The following is a 19670-nucleotide window of genomic DNA, read 5'->3' as shown; positions in this document are numbered from 1 at the left end:
CAACTCCAGACGGCAAATAAAAGGAAGTCAATATTTAATATTTATTGATTTTAACAAGTGGTTTAGGAGGACTCGCGGGAGGCAGTGTTAACACCAACCCTGGTGAGATTCTGTACGGATATATCTGTGGTCCCCCCCATCTGCCTCACCAGTCTTTTGCCACGTCTCATGCTTTCCTTCCCACCTTCTGCCCCAGCACGGAGCCTGAGATCAGGTGCGACGCAGACACAGCCCAAGCGAGCCATGAAGCCGTTTTACAGGCATGCTTGCGCTCACGAAGGGCAGGACCACACGGGATGCTGCTCCGGGCCACGCAGCATGGGATCATTACATTGCCTATCCCCACGCATGCACACACACAAATTATGAGTACTTATATTGCATTAGTGCCTGGAAATTTCATTCCAGTCATATCCCATTCAGTGAGATACTGCACAGACACAGAACAAGCAGCATTTTTTTTTTTCCTAGAGAGAAAAGCTGTGTTTCTCTGCATATTGGTTTAAAGCAAACACAGCCAGAGGCTGCCCGCACTTGGGTAACGGCCCACAACTGGGCCAACAAACAGGGAGAGATGGCAGCGCGGTGCCCGTGCTCCTTTGCTTTGAGATCTCCTTGTGCTGCTCCAGTAACGGACCTGCCCAACCTGGCTCTGCAGAGACCATCCTCTGCAGGAGGAAGAGTCCAATCCAGACCCTGCGTTTCTTCAATTTAGGGCTTTACGTCTCATGCTTCCCACTGCTAATTTGTAAGCAAATATTTAGCCATCTGGCAGCCCCGTCCACCGGGCAGCACAGCAAGCCGTTTGGCTTTGCTGCTGACAGGGCGAAGCTGACATTAAGCTTCTCTCCCCGAACACCGGGCACCCCCTTCCACCACAGCACAGCATCCTTCATTTGGCAAGGCGCTCCTCCGCCATCTGCGTGCAGAACTCTCCAAAGGGCACGGAGGCTGCTAAATACAGCAGGGAAGCTTAGCAAACATTTGCAGCCAGGCTGAGAAGACTCCTCTCAAAGTTACGTCTTCCCTGGACTATCTCCCTTGCCTGTGACGTCTCCGATATCCTTAAAAAGCTCCACATTTTTCAGTCCCATTTCCTCTTTGGAGTTTTTCCCTTCCCCTCTCACTACCACTCTTCATCTCTACTTTTACATTTGATTTCTCCTAACATTTCCCTTCTTGCTCGGAGGAGGGCTCTAGATGATGCCAATGCTCCTTTCCCAGCCCACGGATCCTCAAATGCAGAGGGAGAGATCACACAGCCCGTGGGCTGACTCTGCACTTACTTCTCCACTCCAGGACCAACTTCTGCACACGACATCCCTGCTTCCACCAGCTCTTATCCATGGAGGGCCTTGCTGACAGTCCCATCCCAAGTTGCACAGGGTGCCCACCATTTCTGTACGGGGCTCCCCTTTCTTTGGTTACCCAGCTAACAGCTGGAGGCCATTTTTCCCACTCCTGTGTGAAAATTGACTGTCTCAGTAACCTACCTTCTCTATCTGACTTGGAGTGTGTGCAGTGCCACAAGCCTCAACCTTCACATCCATCTGCAGCTTAACAGTCCCTTACTCCTCTTTCTCCAGGAAGGCACAAGATGCCTCCACCTGGTCCAGTTTTAACCTTTCCCATCAAGGCCAACAGGGATGAGGAGCAGTGTAATTCATGGCACCGCTGATCTTCTCGCTTTGCCCTGTGCACAGCCAAAGCTACAAAGAATGAGGAAAATTATTGTAGGGTTGGGCTGAACCACACTTACACGTTTCTTTTCAGACAGCTTGATCCCACCATATCCCCACTCCCTGCAGAAGAAACAGCTGTCTAGTTGTGTCTTATCATAGCAAACAAACTAAGCAACAGAGAAGGAAAAAAGCACCCAGCAACCTGGGCATGGACAAGCCTGGCATGAAGACAGCCCTTGCTGCTGCACGGGTCTGAATCGTTAATCGTCCAGCTCCGGTAGTGTCCTCATTGGGAGAGCAGAGAAAGGGATAAAACACAAGAAAAAAAACCGCTTTTACAATGAACTCTCGTGTTCAGTCAGACGTAAAAGACAGGAGAAGGGGGAGAGAAAGAGAGAGAGGAAAGGAGGAGACACAATAGAAGACAGAGTACTGTTTCCTCTTCAAATATTTATTTTCAGGTCTGCCTTGAAGTGCTGCTTATTGAGATATAGAGCCTCGCTGCACGGCAGCTTGTAAGCTCCAGCTGCATGTGTTCACAGCACTGCCTCATCTGGACGTCCGGAGCCACTGGGGATTCCCATCAGCCCCATTACAGACTCCACAGAGGGCAGCTCTCCTCTGGGTCCCTTCCCAAGGCTTCACTTCCAGGCACCCTGCCATGCCTGCTCTCCATCCTGAGCCCAGCATCAGGCATCTGAGGAGCTGATCTCCTCTGGGCACTGTGCTGGACTCTAGCTGGGGTTGAGCTCCAACCCTTGGCGCTCTGGTCAAAGCACAAAACAGCGTTGGAGCTGGGGCCCTGAACTGGCCCTCCTCAATGTTTTGAGCTCCCTCAGTATTTGCCATGACACCCTCAGGGCAGCAGAGGTGGCCTGTATGGAGATGGGAGATTCTCCAGCCAGCCAAGCAGGTGAGCTGAAAGTAGTGACCAAGCAAGGTGGTAGAGAGCCCTGGCCTGCTGGAAGTGACATATCTTGGAGGAGAGCCAGGGCTGACATCCTGATCACAGACAGCAATTAAGAAATTAAGCTATCAGAGAGGCTTTTTGGGAGGGGTGAGTGTCTGTGGTTTGGTCAGGTGCCAAAGCAGGTCAATAACATTTGTCCTTCCCCTCTCCGCTGCAGATGGAGATGCTCCCCTGCCTCTGAGCCCAAGGCGGCCGCCCAGGTCCCTCCTCCCACCACCACGCACCGTGGAGGACACACAGCGGCAGAGAGGGAGAACATCAGGACTCTGCAAGGCAGTGACGGTGGGGAGAGAGAGGGCTTGGACAGAAACCACCTGGAGAACTCCAACCTGGCAAAATCAGCTCCATCTTCCCCTGAACCACAGCCCCTAGCTATAGCTCAAGCCCTTTTTTTTTTTTGCAGGGAAGGACAGGAACGTTCAGCAGTGCTCTGAGAGCAGGTACCAGGGCCATTCTGCACCCAGCCCATGTCCTCGGGGCGAGAGGCAGCCCTCGGACAAGGACAGCCACCTCCAGGGCACCTGGCACCGGACGCATCACGGTGCATGGTGCATCCAGAGTGGTCCTTGGGATGGGGGTCTCACCACACAGAAATGCCTCCATGGATAGATTACACACACGACCAGCATCAAGAGCTGGGGCATCCCATCTGTTATCCGAAACCCTGCCATCCTCCAAACGACAGGGCCTGCAGGTTGCAGGGCAAAAATCTTTTGCTTGGCTGGAAATCCTGGTTAGCCCTGATTACTCCTCATTTCCTGAACAGCTCAGCTCTGCGTACCAGAAACCAGGACAAATGCAGTGCACCTGCGCTGCCACAGCCCCCTGGCCTCTCACTGGCCACTAAACTGCACGCAATGAAACGGAGAAAGCTGTGTTTCCTTATCCGAAAGGGAATCACATGGAGAGAAACCCAGCTGCATCCCAAGACACGCACCGAAGCAAGCTGACTCGCACCCTCACTGATCCCGGAGCGGCACGCAGAGCTCTCCGGCACGGCAAACACCATCCCCATCCCCTGCCTCCCAGCAGCACCTCTCTGCCGCGCTCACACACGCTACGTGCACAATCCCGCCCCAGCCTCGCACGCTTGTGTGCGCTTGCACCCCTGCAGCCACGCAGAGACAGCTTCCTCTCCGTGCTGGGCCTGAGAAATATTGATTTCTTTCCCCCCTGCAATATTTTGCTTGGCTGAGCAGATTTAGAATTGAAGAGTCAGACTCTGCCTAGAGACCAGAACCGTATTTAATTCCACGCTTTAAGAAGCCCTGGAGCAGGTTATTCTTATTTTAAACTACCAGTGCATTTAAAAGCAAGTGACATTTGGGGGGATGGGATGGGAGATGGCGGGTGCCCTCTGCCTCCGTCCAGCCGGCGCTGGGAAGAGTTTCGCAGCTCCGCTGCCGCGCCGTGTCCCCACAGTCCCATCAGCTGCTCTGCCCGCGCCAATGAGAGGCAAGGGGTGGTGGCGAGTGCACGATCAAAGCTCAGGAGACCTGTTTCCATGTCTTTCTAACTGAGGAGAAATGAGAGAAAAAGAGAGGAGAAAGGAAAGGTGTGAAAACCTCTGATGAAAATTGCTCCGTGCATTGAGGTTTCACAATTCATATTGTCTGCTCCCGTACCCGGGCCCTGCTCATGAAGCAGAGCCCTCGGTAACGAGCAATTTGCAGATATTGAACAAAGACACGGCGCCTCGTCCCGAGGACGGTCCCCGACGGTGCACGATCACAGAGCAGCACTGCTGGAAGGCAGAGCCATCCAACATCCACCTCCCTGACAAACGCGCTCTCCAGCCTGCTGTAAGTCAGGGCGGCCGCTTATCTCCACAGCTCCCAGCCACGCAGCCTCAGCCTGGATTTCCAAAGGAGAGGCCATACTGACTTTTAAAAGGATGGAGGGGGGAGAGATTCAACAGCAAAGGCTCGCCCGAAGCATCTGTGAGCCTGCTTGAGGTCTAAGCAGCTGCGCACGGACCAGGCTTGACGCACATGCTGCCCCTCAGCGCCAAGCAGAGCACATCTCCTACCTGCTGCAGGAGAGAAAAAGCAAATGTCCCCAAAATGGAGGGTCCCGCTCAAGAGGAGGGTGAGATCAGCCTTACCAAAGGATGGGTGAAGGTACAGTGGAGAACAGGAAAGGAAACATGGGTCCCTACGCATCCCCTGTCCCTAAGGGCTCTCAGCACAGGCCCTGCTCCATGGCCATCGCCCTGCCCTGGCCAAGGGGGTCTGGCCGGTGAGCTGAGCACACAAACCTCGCTGCATCCCCTTTGCCTCAAGCACCACCTCCGGGTCCCCGCCATTTCCAGCCACACAGCCATCCCCAGCGGCCCCGCGACATGCCCAGGGAGCGACAGGCAAATGGAGATGCTCTTTACAGCCTCTAAATAATGAAGATGAAGACACCAGGTGCTAGACACCTCAAGGGTACGCTGGTACTTGTGTGTCCGTGTGCACGCACATGTGTCTGCTGAACAGGGAGGGACCAGCAACACGACCGAGTGCTGTTCCCAGGGCCGCAGCTCTCTCGGTGGGCTCAGCTGGGCCGCAGCGAGCACGCAGGGGGCTCCTTCTCCCGCCGTGAAGGCAGAGGCACCAGACAGTCCCTCCTCCAGCTGGGAGACAATCCCAGCAGGGCTGTGGTTTGCAACCCGAGGGCTGCAGAGCCCACAAGGAGCTCCAGTTTGGTGGGAGACATGATTCACAGCACGGCGAGCTGCGGGCTCCCGGGGGCGAAGGCAGCCCCGGGGGCTGTGGTAGGGGCTCAGGACAGCTGCGGTACGGAGAGATGGAGCGCATACCGCAGCAGCCCGTGCATTAGCTCGCTGTGGTCTGCTATGACACAAAATGTTGTTAGCTGCGGCATTGTATTTTGACTGAAGCAGACAAGCAGGAAAATGAAAATGGATCCTTTTATATAAGCTCCTGCACATGCTGTAACAGCTCTTGACATCTTTCCCCAGCTCCGCTCCGTGCCAGTGCTCGTGTGCACGGCATGAGGGCGAGCCAGGATCACACGGGCAGGGGGACGGGAGGCTGCAAGGGTCAGTTTGGGCAGCGGGGTGGCACCCCACGGGGAGACAGGCAGAGCACGCCCTGCTCAGGAGCACAACGAGAAGCCCGATGGCGTGGTTTGCACCCGGTGCTTGGCAGGCCAGCGCCCAGGGCTGCGGGGTACGGGTGCTGTAGGGCACCCCAGCACCGAGGGGCAAGGCTGGAGGCAGGTGCAGCTTCAGCAGGAGCTCATCTGTCTGGCTAATGCCAGGCAAAGGCAGCTCCAGCGAGCCACGGTCACTTCAGTACAAAACAGGGCAGGGGCTGCCGGGAGCGTGGGCACAGGGAGGTTACTTACTGGGGGGCTGCGTGGGGACCCACCGTGCCTGGGGAAGGGCCTGAGTGAAGAGGAGGTGGCTGAGACGCAGAGCAGGAGGAACAAAAGAGCACAATTAGCTGTGGTAAAGAGCCAAGGCTGTGAAAGCACATTACCATTAGTGTAATTACTATTATTGCAATTATTTTTTCCATATTTTTGACAATCTACTAAGAATTAGCTTGACAGAGAATATCTTCTGTTAAACGGTGAATCTAGAATGCGGAAAAGCGCAATAGCGTTTCACTTTACATCTGGACATTGCTAAGGATTTACCCATTTCTTTAGGACAAAAGTTGAGGAACTTTACAACCAAAAATTTGCTTTCTAAAGGAAAATGCCAATCACTTTACAGAGAGAACAGCAGAATGAAGCCCTGGCACATTGTTTGTTTGTTTCTCTACCCCAAACAAATTATTTCAGCAAAACAGAGGCACATCTGCAGACTTCCAGCACTGCTGAAGACGCACTTTTCTCAACAACTACCACCACAAGAACAAGCAGCAGCTTCTGCAACATCTTGTCTTGATCTGCTGAGATCGGCCAGTGTCACCAGAGCCACTGAAAGCTTTGGCACACGGGTACAGCCAGGGCATCCCTCCTCCTCCTCCCATCCTCCCGGAGAGCCAGCACCAGCAATAAATACCCGTAATGAAATGGCTTTAAAGAACAAAGTGTATAAAGACAAAGTCAGAATGAATCAAAAAAGGGATAAAAATAACAAAAAAAAAAAAGCATTGCTATTAGCTAAACTGTTAAACAACTAAAAAGGTATTAAATAAAGTTTCCTGAATGTCAAGTTGACACAGTTTTTTTTTTGTGTTCAGGGAAGGAAATGAGTCCCTTGAGTAAATCTCCCTGCTCCAGGGCTCGGCTTTAAAGGCTTCCTGCTGGATGTCGCTGGCTGAGGTCCCTTTGATCTGGGCTGCGGGATGCAGCACACATTTCCCCGCCGACACCGCCCCACTGCCCTCCTCCCAGTCCACACCACCGGGATGGCACAAACAGCTGGCGGCATGGCCAGGGCTGTCCCAAGCAGGGGCTCTGCGCTGCTTCGGGTGCATGAGAAGGGGAGAGCTGAGCCATTGCTTGTCCCCCACCACTACCCAAATGCTGCCAGTGGGCCTTTTTCTCAGGGTGCCTTTGCATCCCCCCCTTGCCATCTCTCCTCCGAGTAGGACAAAACAGCGGAGCTGCTGTCACATCTCCACCTTCACCTTTCCCACAGGCACCAGCAACAATTTTCCTTCTCTGGGGAAAACAGCTTTGTTTAGCAGTGTGTTACCTGTCAGCAATGCTCTCCCCTCAGCATCTCCTGAAGCAAGTGAAATGTTTCTTTTGGGGGAGGAGGGGAGATGCTCCCTCCCATGGCAAACACTGCCAGCTCCCTGGCACGAAAGCGAGCACCTTGGTGGCTTCACGGCAGGAGCCCTGAGAGGTGGCCTGGCTCCCTCACTCCCCACACCCGCAGAGCGAACATGCAGCCGCTCCCAAGCACCACGCAGGCTGATGACATTATTTCATGCCTGCAAGGTCATTTATGGGAGATAACTACGGATGCAGAGACATGTATATATGCATATATATGTGCATTCCTGGATTTCTCCTGTGCTTTGTGTATGTAACCCAGAAACTTAACCAGTGCGATACTGACAAACTCATCAAATGAAGCAATTTGTCTCAGACAATTGCTATAGCTGCCTCTGATGTCGCTGTCTCACCACTGACAATAAGAGGCTCTTAAGTGTCCTGAAATTGTACCGCGAGCTCCCCAACGCTCTCACCCCCGCCTTCGCTCCTCTCCCTCGAGCTCCTTTCCGTGTTTCTCCAGCAAAATGCTCTTACGCAAATAAACACGCAGGGAGGCACAAAAGGCATTTTGTCTAGGGTTTCAATACAACCACATATTTCTCATTCAAATATTCAGCTGTATCCTTCAGAGATCAAAAGAACAGCACTGAAATGAGGCGAGGCAGGAGCATCCCAAACCAACAGCTCAAACTTGCCTTTCACTCCTGCCCTGGCTGAGGGAGCGGATGGAGGAATCTGTCACCTCCACCATGGTGGCTCCCAGGTATCACAAACCCAGGGCGTCTCTGCACATGGGTACAGTTCTGTCACATCACTCATCTCTCTCCTCCATCTCTCCACAGAGCCCCACACAGCCATAGATAACAATAATGGCCATTAAAGCCTTCATGAGCAATGTCTGTGCAACAGGCAGTGATCTGGGTGCTACGAGGTCTCCAGGGAAGTGCAAGCTGGGACTGGCACATCCTGGACCACCTGGAGAAAGCTCCCTGCTGCCAGAAGCCTGGAGAACGGTCTGGCCCAGGGAAGGGTCCCCATGTCCTGCACCAGCACCCAGAGAAGCCACGTCTTGCTGCACAGGGAAGAAGGTGCAGCAGTGCTGCTTTCCTGGTGCGCAGCCTTCTCCAGCATGGCCAGGGCTGGAGCATCCCTAGCACCCTCTGCCACCTTGCCCCAGTGGAGCTGTACAGAGAGGGAAGGATGCATGGGTAGAGTGCACCCTACCCCAAAACACATTCAAAAGCCACTCCTGCCTTCCAGCCAGAGACCATCTGCCAGCCTGAACTGCACCACAGGCTTAGGTTTATTAACGGGGACCAGCTCCCCTGCCCAGCAACCGCCACAGCTGAGCCTTTAGCCCTCCTGCCACCTCAAACAGCCCTTTCCCCCACGGGGACCTACATGATGGGGCAACAGTGCTGAGCCCTGGCAGCTGCCTGCTCCCTTCTCCGCCTTGTGAGGAAGGTGCTCAGTGGAAGTCACAGGGTTTGGCACGTTTACTGTATAATATATGGGCTCATACCAGTTTTATAAACCCCTCCTGGCTCAGATCACATTGTAATTCTGAACAGTCTTAAACTCATTTAAATCCTAATAAAAACACCGCCCTGCATTTGCATTCGCTGCTCACCAGTCCCTGCGGCTGCTGTGACAGCGGTTCCTGTGGAATTGATAATGCTTGGGACGCTGCATACCGGAAGCCATCCCTCACAAGTAGGGTCAGGATGTGCATTTAATGGGACAATTTAAAAAATAGGTGCAGGAAACAGACCTCCAGACTGATTCAGGGTGATGCACAGAGCAGTCGGGTGTCAAACCTTTCACAGCAACATAGGAGAGCAACAGCACCAGCGCCAAATCCTCTGTGTCCCACCTCCTCTGGGATCCCAGAGGAGGATCAGGCCAGGTACATTGCTCTGACACAACAAGGCACCTGCAGACAGCACCACGAGGGGTTTTTAAGAGAGAACAGGAATGACTAATGAAGTGCCAGCAAATAACAAGCGCTGTGGATGCTGTGGGGAGTTTGTGCATGAATGGCACAGGTGCCCTGGGGGCGGATGGGGACAGACGCAAGAACTTGCCCTGGTTTCCCACATTGCCTGGTGTGCCGGTGACAAGGGGAGGCTGCTGTTACAGCTTGGAGACCCATTGTGCCATAGGAAAGGCGCTGTGACTGCATCTCACAGTGCATCCTCCACCCCCGGGCCACCGCGATGAACCACCAGTTCAGGATGAACCCTTCGCTCCTGAATGCAAAGTGGGATTTGGAGGAGGAGGCAGCAAGGGGCTGGATGACAGGGACCCTGACAGCAAGCCTGTACAGCTCTCCCCCCTCACTGCAGGCACAGTGGGAGCATCAGGTGAGCACTGACCCAGGCCCTGCCCACACACCCAAGATCACCTCTCCTACCCTCCCCAGTGCTGCTGCTCCACCACTCCCTACAGCATCCACATGCCCCTCTGCAGCCTCTCGCCTCTCTCCTCCGTGGCCAGTTCTGCTCCATTCCCAGTCCTCCACCCCACTTGCCCCCCTCAACACTTGCCCAGCACTTTATGCCTGGCTGTTCTTGGTGATGACATTAACAAGCTCCCCTGAAACAGTGAGATTATGAGCTATACCCTTGCAGCAGTAGAAATGCTAATTATTACTGAGATAAATGGGAATATCAATGATGAAAGTCAATATTATTGCCTCCTTTGTTCCTGTTTGTTTTATTTGTAGATGAAAAGACCACTCAGCCCGTCTCCCCAGGATGGAGGAGTTGGAACAGCTTCTCTTGGCAGGCTGGTCCAGAGCCGTGCTCTGATAAGAAATCATACTGCACACATGCTTGCAAAGGGCTCTCTAAATCAGCAGCTCTCAAAAGCAGGCATTGTCTTTGATTGATTCATAAAACTGGAGCTGCCTCCATTCCCCACTCCAGTACCAGGCGAGGGAGGATTTAGGGGAGGGGGAAGGTGTAATGTGGGTGGAAGTGATTAATTGTGGAACACAGAACAGCACTGGGAACGCTTCACAGTTTGGCTGGGTTTGGTGCTCACACCTTCATCCTCCTCACGCAGAGGTTTAGCCGCCAAGATGGGAACCAAGGGCCCCTTTCCAGGCTCCGACACAGACTCTCAGGCTGACCTTGGGCAAGGCCCCCAGCACCGCCATGGCCAGGGACGTGCTTACAATGGCAACATCGCCTTATTCAGCAAGTCTGCTCCCTCTGCGTATTCTGAGTCAGAGCTGCTGATTTAAGTGACAAGAGATTTTTTTTTTTTTAAGCCCTATTAGCCTTGCAGAGCTAACAGAGCTAAGAGCGAGTGAATGGGATGCTAATTTTGGATGACGCCTAATAGCATCGAGAGCGCTTCCTGGAGCGGCCCCTCTCCGCAGGCAGGCAGATGTGCTCCCCACAGCCACGGCCCACTGCCAGCTCCCCACATCTGCAGGAGGCAGGGCACAGCAAGGAGGGAGCAGTGGGATGCACCCCAGTGCACAGCCCAGCACATCTAGAGGACAAGGAACATTTTTCTTCTTCCTAGTACACCTTACTGTGTTACTCCATGCACTTCCAGGTCCTGAGTCCGTCACCAGTCCATCACCATCACAGGAACAAACCAATCCACTGACCCTCAACCCACCCGTCTCCAAGTATCAATACAGCGATCGCCTCCCTCTAATGAACACAAACCCACCCAGCCCCTCTCCGTGCGAACCGAGGACAAACAGCCCTGCTGCCTCTCTCCAAATGCAATGAGACCAGGAGAACTGGAAGCCTTGCAGGAGTAATTACGCCGGTTTTTAAAAAAGAAACCAGCCTGCTGAATATTTCATGGAAAGTAATTTTTTTTAAAGCTTTTTAAAAACCCTCTTTCCCCCCCTTTGTGCATGTCAGGGTGCAATTAAGCAGAAAGTATCAGCGCATAAACCCAACGAAACAAACTGCCACGCACGCCCAGCTCCTGCTCCCGCTCGCTCCCGCTTCTTCCCTGCGCTTAACATTAATGTGACATCCCGAGCTGTGTGTGCACGATACTAATCTCCCACCCGAGATGGGGAAGAACTGTTTGGCTGTTAGAAAACCTCAAGTGCCTCCCAGCCTTGCTAACACGGTGCCCAGGCTCCTGCCACAAATAGTCCCTGATGGTCCCTGCCAGTGCTCACAGGCACTGCAAAGCCCTCAGCACCGGGCACCCCACATGAGATCCCAACACCGCAGAGCCCTCCAGAGCCACTGGTGGCTTTGTTGGTGCTTGGAGTGAGACATTTGGAGAGAAATCAGGTTTAATCTAGAGGGCTGGGTGGGAGCAAGGTAAGGTGTGAAAATGAAATTCAGGGCTTTTTTTGGCCCTGCTGAGGTGAAGGAGCAGACCTTCCAAAATAGCACCTATTGACACAGGCTACAGACACCTCTCCCTCTGTTGCACCCCCCTCTCCAGCCTTGTTCTCTCTGCACTTTCCAACCACAGCTTTTGGACCAGCTGAAGACAAGAGCATCCCTAGTGTCCCCACTGTCCCATACAATTCACTTGGTGACAGCCCCAACACCGCTGCTACTCCTACAGGAGACCTCTCTTCTGGGCAGGGGGTCCCATGCAGGGACTTGTGCTACCCAGGCAGAGCCAGGCTCCATTGCATTGGTTTTCCTTGCCCTGAGCTAGGTGATTGTTCAGCAAAATGAAGTTGTCAGGGGAGGTAATGCTTTCCACCTGACAACTTGCATTGCTCCTTCTCAACCAAGTGCTGACCTGCACAGCACAGTCCCAGGACAGACACCTCTTGGTGAAGGAGCTGCCACCCCTTTCCTCCCCTCACCAGCTCCTGCCATGCCAGGTGCTGTCACCCAGCCCCTCTCACACTTCCTGCATCCCCAGATCTTCCATATCCTCTTCCCCACTCCTGGCCACCCTCATGAGGTGTTTCTGGCCCATTGCAGCACGAGATAGGGAGACCTAGGGTGCCCCTGTTCACATTTATAGGCTTCTGACAGAACCCTGATGCTGAAAACTTGCTTTTAAAAAATGAAAATCCAAATGCTCTGCTCCTGGAACACAGGGGCTTAGTGGAAAGCTTGACCTACTGCAAGACACCAGAGCTAGCAACAGCAGAGAAGAGAGGGAGGATTTTTTGGGAGCATTTATGGCACACACATTCAGAGAGGAAGAGAAACATCCCTCAGAAACCACCAGGTTCAAAGATTTGCTCAGTTTAAACACTAAAAACTCATGCATTAAAAATCCACTCCAGTTCAGCCCTGCCTCAGAACTAAATAAAACCTCTGACCGCATCACCCAGCCCCAAGGGTCACTGTCTCCTTGGGGAGCAGGCTTATGCATCCGCTCGAGGCTGAGATGCCCCCTCCCAGCATCGGGTCCTGCTTTGCTCCAGGATGTTGGGCAGGCGAGGGGCCGTGCACTGACCCCAGGCTGTCCAGGGCCTGAGATGAGGCTGCTGCCCACTGTTACACTACGTAGCACCTGGCTGCCTTGGTCTTACATGAGTTATTGAAGGGACCAGTCTGAGAAACAGACTACACTCCCCTCCATTATCCCAAATTTCCTATGAAATAACTTTTTTTTATTTTCTCAAAGGAAAAACAAAACCACCCAGTTTTCTAAACACTGTTCTTAAGAAAAATCTTTGGAAAAACTTTTGCAAATGGCACTTTGGAAGAAAATATCCAAATCTAAACCAAAATTAGATGGCTCTCAGTGCTTGTTTTTTTCAGGGATGACTTTAACCAGCATGACCATTTCCCAGTAGAATTTTGTTTTGATAGAAGATCACTAAGAATAAATGTGTTTCAGTGCTTACTGCTGAGAAGGTGTTTTGACAGAAAACTGCTATTTCCATGGTCCCTCCGCTTGCTCTGTCAGCCCTGACACAGTGGGAGCCCCTCTGATCGAGCATCCTTCACACGCAGCTCTGCCCGAGGCCCAACCTGCAAGGAGTGCCCACAGGAGCATGGATGGGTGGGTATCTGGGTGCATTCTTGCTTACCATAAAATTGGAAATAGCAATGAGAAGCTAGAAATACCTCTCTGCAAAGTTGGAAATACCTCTCGACTGATCTCAGTCACGCAGGAATGTGAGGCAAGGTGAGGACACAGGCCCCTTTTCGCATGCATCAGGTTGAGCCTATGCAGCCTGCTCTTTGCTTTCAGCAAAAAACATGATGTAAAGGGGAAATTACATATCTGTGTGTATGTGTCTGAGTGTGAATGCCAGTTTTGCCATGCTGTTTTGATTGTTTTCTCTGAATCCAACATGTGCATGGGATGCTGCCTCCTGGGCAGTCCCAGGTGCTTGCCACAAGCAGAGGTCTCCCTCCTGGTGGCACCAAGATCACAGCACATCCCACCATCTCATACCACCTTTGACAACATCCAATTTGAACAATTCCCCTCCCTAGCATATAAAAGTTGCTTGAATCATCCTAATTTTTTTTTTTCATTAGGAAACAGAATTCTGCTCTTCTAGAAGGGAATCCTTTGTTCTCTCCTGAGGACTGACATCCTGGGAAATTGCCTCAGCCCAGTCAGTTCTGATGTTTGCTGTCTCATGCGTCACCCGCATCAAGCTGACAGCTCACAGATTTCAGCTGAGGATTCACATGTACAGTACAAGCCAAAATCTGCTCCCATCTCTTAACTGTCCCAGCAAGAGCACAGGAAGGAGGCTGAGTCAGTGCAGAGCACACAGAGGCCATGAAACAGTAATAGAGACATCTCAAAACGCTGCCTTTTGAGAACCCTCTCGCCTGCCCTCTCCTGGAAGATGAAACTGTTTCTGCCCAGCATCACCCAGGCTGCAGCATTCAGCTGTCTGTGCTGGTTCCCCCCACACAAGCAGCATTTGCGCCTCACCGATGGAACACAGAGTTGGAGCAAACCCACCTGCCTAAGCAGAGCCATACAGCCCCATGACAAAGGCCTCCTTTCTCAACAGTGCCACTGTCCAGATATTCATTTTTGGCTGCCTCCCCTCTCCTGTGCAGGCATGATGGATGGAACATTTCCCACCTGCTCTAGACACGCAGGCAGTGCCTGCCACAGATCCTGGTTGAAAGCTGCATTGCCTTACACCCCAGGAGGCTTGGGTAGCAGCCCCGGACTACCGAGGGGAGGCAATTCTACCACCCTTATGGCAGCAGCAACCAGCCCAGTCCTGCTCTCAGCACGACAAAGGCATGTGAGTGTCATATGCCCGGCAACAGAACCATGCCCGAGCTCACGTGCCACCTACCTGGGTCAGATGAAGGCAGGATGCTGGGGGATCGGATGCCAGGGGCGCGCTGGGCTTTGGCCTCTCCTCTGCTTTCCACTCATGCACTGTGGGCAAAATGATATTGTAATTAGGGCTTTAAACCTGGCATTTGAGAGGCAAGCAGGAGAGAAATTAAAAAGCTCTGAATGCTTTTCCCCTCTCCCTCCCAAAAATCAGAGCTCGGCTGAGCTTAATCTTCATCTGAGCTGATATTTAAAATCTATAAATCACGCTGCAACAGACAAACACAACTACCAAAATTTAGTGGACCTGCTACTGAAAGGACCAAAATGAACTGCTTACTAGAAGCCATTTTCCCATGGAAATAGCGCAGGCCTGTACTTAGCAGAGCATTGATCTGCTGACAGCTACCAGGACGGATTTGGGCCAGAGCACTTGGGAATCATTTGCAGTGATCTCTCAAGAAACACACGCATGCAAAAGCCCTCTGAAAAACACTGTTGTAAGGCAGGGCTGTAGCTGTCTATGAGGCCAGATAGCACTCGCTGGCCAGTGTGGGCTCACACCACCCTCATTAACCCTCCCTGGGCAGGCAGTGCTGCCAGGGCAGCTCAGCCCCCGGCTTTGCCCCTGACTGCACCCCTGTACCCCACCCTTGGGGGCCCCAGGTTGTGCAGAGCAAGAAAATGCTTCACACACAGCAGGAACTGCAAAACAACACAAAAGCACAGAGCTGCTAAAGGGTCTCGCAGCTCAGGACCCCAGCGATCTGGCACAAGGCTCTGGCCGGGGGACACTGCGTCCCATGGATGTGGGGTGTTTGGGGTCCTTCCACAGATGCGCTGGGATTTGGAGATGCTGTGTTACAGCCACAGACAGCCCAAAACACTGCCCAGAGGAACGCACTGTCACACCTCCCTGGGGACAACAGGCCAGGCCCTGCCAGATACCAGGAGCTCCAGTCCAGCCATGGAGAGCACAGGGACAGTGCCCTGTCCCATCCTGCCCTCCAACAGCCTCACCCTGTACTGGCAGGGAGGGGACGCTCCCTAACCAGAGCTGGGCAAGCTGACCCCTCCGCCTGCCCCATCCCACAGCTGCCCCACACATGGGAGGCAACACAGCCTGCTCAGGCTGCCAGCACCACAGTGCCCAAAATCAATGATGTCCCAGCCTCAGGGTCACCTCCCCGCTGCTGCCACAGCCCAGGTACATGCTGGAGAGAGGGTGGGCACAGGTACCATGGCTGTGACCCTCGTGCCATGTGTGGAAAGAGAAGTGTCCCACATTCACCTTTTCTCCTGCCAGAAAGCATTTTCCATCACAATTTTCACAGTTGTGAGGGACAAGGTCAAGGCAGGAGAACATATTACTCCTCTTATGGAATAAAAATTAATTTATCTCAATCCTGAACAGCTCCACAAGCAGGGGGAGATGGAGAAGCCTCAGGTGACATGAGCACTGCTGGAAGGGCTTGAGCTCAACTGCAAGACTCTGCCTGCCCTTTCCAGCATGGGGCTGGCCAGGAGCCTCTCACCTGCCCACTAGCTTTTCCAAAGCAGTTATCATCCAAGATAACCCAAGGACACCCAAAGAAAGCAAAACTCTCAAATCTCATTTCCAGAGGTGTTGAGTGCCCTTGGCACTTACTGGCTTCAAACCCTGGGTGCTCACTGCCCTCAGCCCTCAGCTAATTCTCACCATCTCACAGTCCCCACAACAGCAGCAGAGAAACAGATGACTTTGAAGACACATGGGGCAGAGAGGGCACAGGTGAGGGGGGATGCAGCCCTGTCTCCTGCCCAGCCCCCTTATGCAGAGCTCCTGCACAGACTGGATCAATAACACCAATTAATGCCTCATTGTTTGTTGTGGGGTTTTTTATTCCCATTATTGACTACACCTCCTTATGAACTCGTATACTTAGCAGATCTTACAATGATCCCAAAAGCTACCAAAATAAGCCTTTCATGTAAAAACCAGGAGCCGATCAATGCCTCTGCTTTAGGGGAACACAACCTGCCCAACTGTGCTTCAAAGGACATCTGAGGTCCTAACATTGCTCAAGAGCCTGCAGAAAGCACTGAAAAATGGGAGACAACTTATTTGCTTTATTTATTTTTGCTTTCACACAGCTTGTTTTAAAAGACTAAAAACATGTTTATGAATTTAACATATTTAAATGGATTAAAATCTGTTTAGCTAGGAAGGAAAACAACTTCCCACCCCAAACTTCTTGTGGGCTTGGACCTGCTTTTCAATCTTCCACCCACTGCAACTACTTCAAATCCATTTTTAAGCTGAAAGGCTGTTTCTGGGGACAGGTCAGGGACAGGACCTGTGCAGGGGGATGTTCCACCATTCTCCTCCATCATTGCCCCAAGCACTCCTTACCCAGAGCATCAGGGACACCTGGGCAGAGGTGTCATCTGAGAGACAGGGGACAATAAAGGCATCTGTGTGTGGGGACAGCATCCAGAAAGGATAGAAAAAAAAGTGAGATGCCTTCCTTCCTCTTCTCCATCAGCAGCTTTCCACAAGGAGGATCAATGCAGCCCACTGTAACTGCACCGTTGTTCCATTTTTAATTAATGAAAGAAAAAACTAATCATTGAATTAAACTTCTCATTACTCCAGCTGAATACCCACTAAGTAAATTTAATTACTGTACGAATTGGGTTTCTCCCTGCCTGTTTCATTAGCTACTGATAAAGATGAAGGGGGGGGCAGGGGGGAAGAGAGGGAGAGATGAAAACAAAGAAAAAGAATGGAAGATGGGAATAATAAATGCAAAAACAGAGGTAAGTGATTCAGCAGGTTTCAGGGGCTTCCAGTAAGGGCCTGGGGAAAGACCCTTCCACTCCTCCCAAACTACGCTGGTGGGATTCCCTGTGGGATAAACCCCTTTCTTCCAATCCACGTCCTGTCCGAGGGCAACCACCATCTTCTTCCAGGCCCACGTCATGCACAGGAACATAGACCTCCATGAGCTCTGCCTCCAGGCATCTACCCCACATCCCAGATGCTGGTCCCTGCTCCAAGCACCCAGAAGCGGAGCTGTGCTCTGGCACAGGCACACCACAAGGACCCCTTGGCATGGAGGCCACAAGGATGAGGTCCTACCACCTTCCCTAGCACCACCACTTGCATACCTGGGGTTCACCAGCCACCTGCAAAACAGGTGACAGTGGACAGAGACTTGGGCACAACTGGCTCCCCTCTAAATGAGGGCAGACACCAATTTCAGATCTGCAACAACCCTTGATCCCATCTGATCTCACATCACTCTGAACAGCCAATTTTTGCTTCTGCAACAAAGGCAGTAACCCTGTAATGCCTTCAGCAGGGAGCTAGTGCTGACAAAAGCATGGGGAGCACAGGAAAATGGATATCAAACACCTGCTGTCCCACCACATACTGAGTCACCTGCCTGGTACTCTTTGTATTCTAAGCCTTTCTGCTGGAGTAGGAGTCCAGCAGCACGCTCCTCCTAGGAAACTGGTGGAGGATGCATTCGTGCAGCCCCCTCCACACTGCTGCACAGATTTTGTTTATGGCATAATTTTGTGCCTCTCCTACTTTCCTGCTACAACTCAGCCCTCCACTCCTCCTTCCTGACAAGGAGCATGAGCCATCGTAGGGCAGGTACAGCCCTACGCCAGGGAGAAGTGTGGCAGTCCCTGCCAAGCACAGCAATCCCCCTTCCAGCACATGCCTCCCTGTCCAGCACTTCTGCAATTGGGATAAACTGGGGGTGGAGATGATGTAGTAAATGAAAAATGCAGCCTCCTCCTCTAATTAGGTAGCTTCAGCTTTCAGCTGAGCTGAGAGCATGGTGGAAGGGCTATGCAGGTGCTCACAGAGATGGGATCTGGCAAGTATGGTCAGATCATCTCCTCCTTGTCATTAAGGGGCCAAGAGGATCCCATGCAGGCTGCTTCTGCAGCCCCATGGGTAGGGTCTTGCTCACCACGAGGTGCTGTCCCCTCTGCCTCACACTAGCAGCTGGTGGCCCTCACAGTGCCCAACTGCTGCTCTTCTGCAAGACATGGTGCTGCTGGGAGATGGGGTTCTCCCTCATTCCCATGACTCTCCTACATCTTCTGACTCCAAACCAAGCTGGTGTTTGAACCCTCACCTTCATTCTTTGGCCATGCAAACCAGTGACCTGTCTCCCTCCCCCCCCCGCTGCTTCCTCAGCCCTTTCCTGCTCTCCTCCCTCCACTGCCCACCAGGCATCTTCCCCAGAGGTTTCTCCAGTGCAGGACAAACACAGCTGCAAACACCTTCCAGGCCAACCAGATGGTCCCTTCAGTGTCACATCAATCCCCCCTAAACTGGACTTTCTCAAACATTGGATGGGGAAAGCACTGATGTAAGAGGCACAGATGCTGCTCTGTGGGGAGCAAACGGGGCTGGGTGAGCCCTGCTCTGGCACCTGTGGCACTCAGCAGCAGCTATCATGGGTCTGGGCACCAGTGGCCACCACCACCACAGCCTCGGGGCTCCATTGCATCCCTGGGAGGATGCCGGCTCCCAGGTGGACTCAAGCACAGCGTGCTCTCCTTGCAGGCACAAGCTTTCTGCCGCAGCTAAAATTAGCTCCCGCAGAGTCTCTCCTGCCATTCCCGAAGTCATTGGTACAACATGTTCTGCCACCACAGGCGCTTCCCAAGCTCTCACTCAAAAAAACCCAGCAATGCTTAGTACATGCCTCGCAGCTCCCACTCCCTCACATGCACAAAGCAAATAACCCTGCAGGTTTTGCAGCCACCACCTCCCCGTTCGCTGCGCTGCTGAGGGCAAGGCTCCCTCCTCCTGCCTGCCAGGGCCACACAAACTCCCCCCCGTGCTGCCCACCAGTCCAGCAACCACCGTGTAACACCCATCTTTCCAGCCTTCAGCCCTGACAGCATCATATTCTGAGGATTTGGACTGGGGAAGTGAGGTGGGGGGGTTATTTCCTTCCTTTTGTTTTGCTGGCCAAACTGAGAAAGTAATTCAGGTTCACTGAAGTATTTTTTTTTCTTTGCCAAATTTTAAAACATCAGCAATAATCTGTGGCTGAATGAAACATTGTTTGGTCTGAAGTGAAGCTTTCATTTTGTTTGTAGGT

General features: G+C 52.6%; 1 protein-coding gene across 1 annotated transcript in view; it reads right to left on the bottom strand.

Moving 5' to 3' along the window:
• The window catches only part of LINGO1 (leucine rich repeat and Ig domain containing 1), a 157596-nt gene that overhangs the window by 47775 nt on the left and 90151 nt on the right, over positions 1–19670 (bottom strand). The window contains exon 5 of the mRNA XM_086757551.1: positions 14573–14658. The gene's annotated coding sequence lies outside the window, so the exon portion shown is untranslated. The remainder of the gene's footprint in view (positions 1–14572; positions 14659–19670) is intronic.

Source organism: Chlamydotis macqueenii, chromosome 12, assembly GCF_036417535.1.
Source record: "Chlamydotis macqueenii isolate bChlMac1 chromosome 12, bChlMac1.mat, whole genome shotgun sequence".
In the NCBI taxonomy this organism is placed as follows: Eukaryota; Metazoa; Chordata; class Aves; order Otidiformes; family Otididae; genus Chlamydotis; species Chlamydotis macqueenii.
The sequence above is the reverse complement of the archived record's forward strand: the minus strand, read 5'-3'. Positions and strand labels throughout refer to the sequence as shown.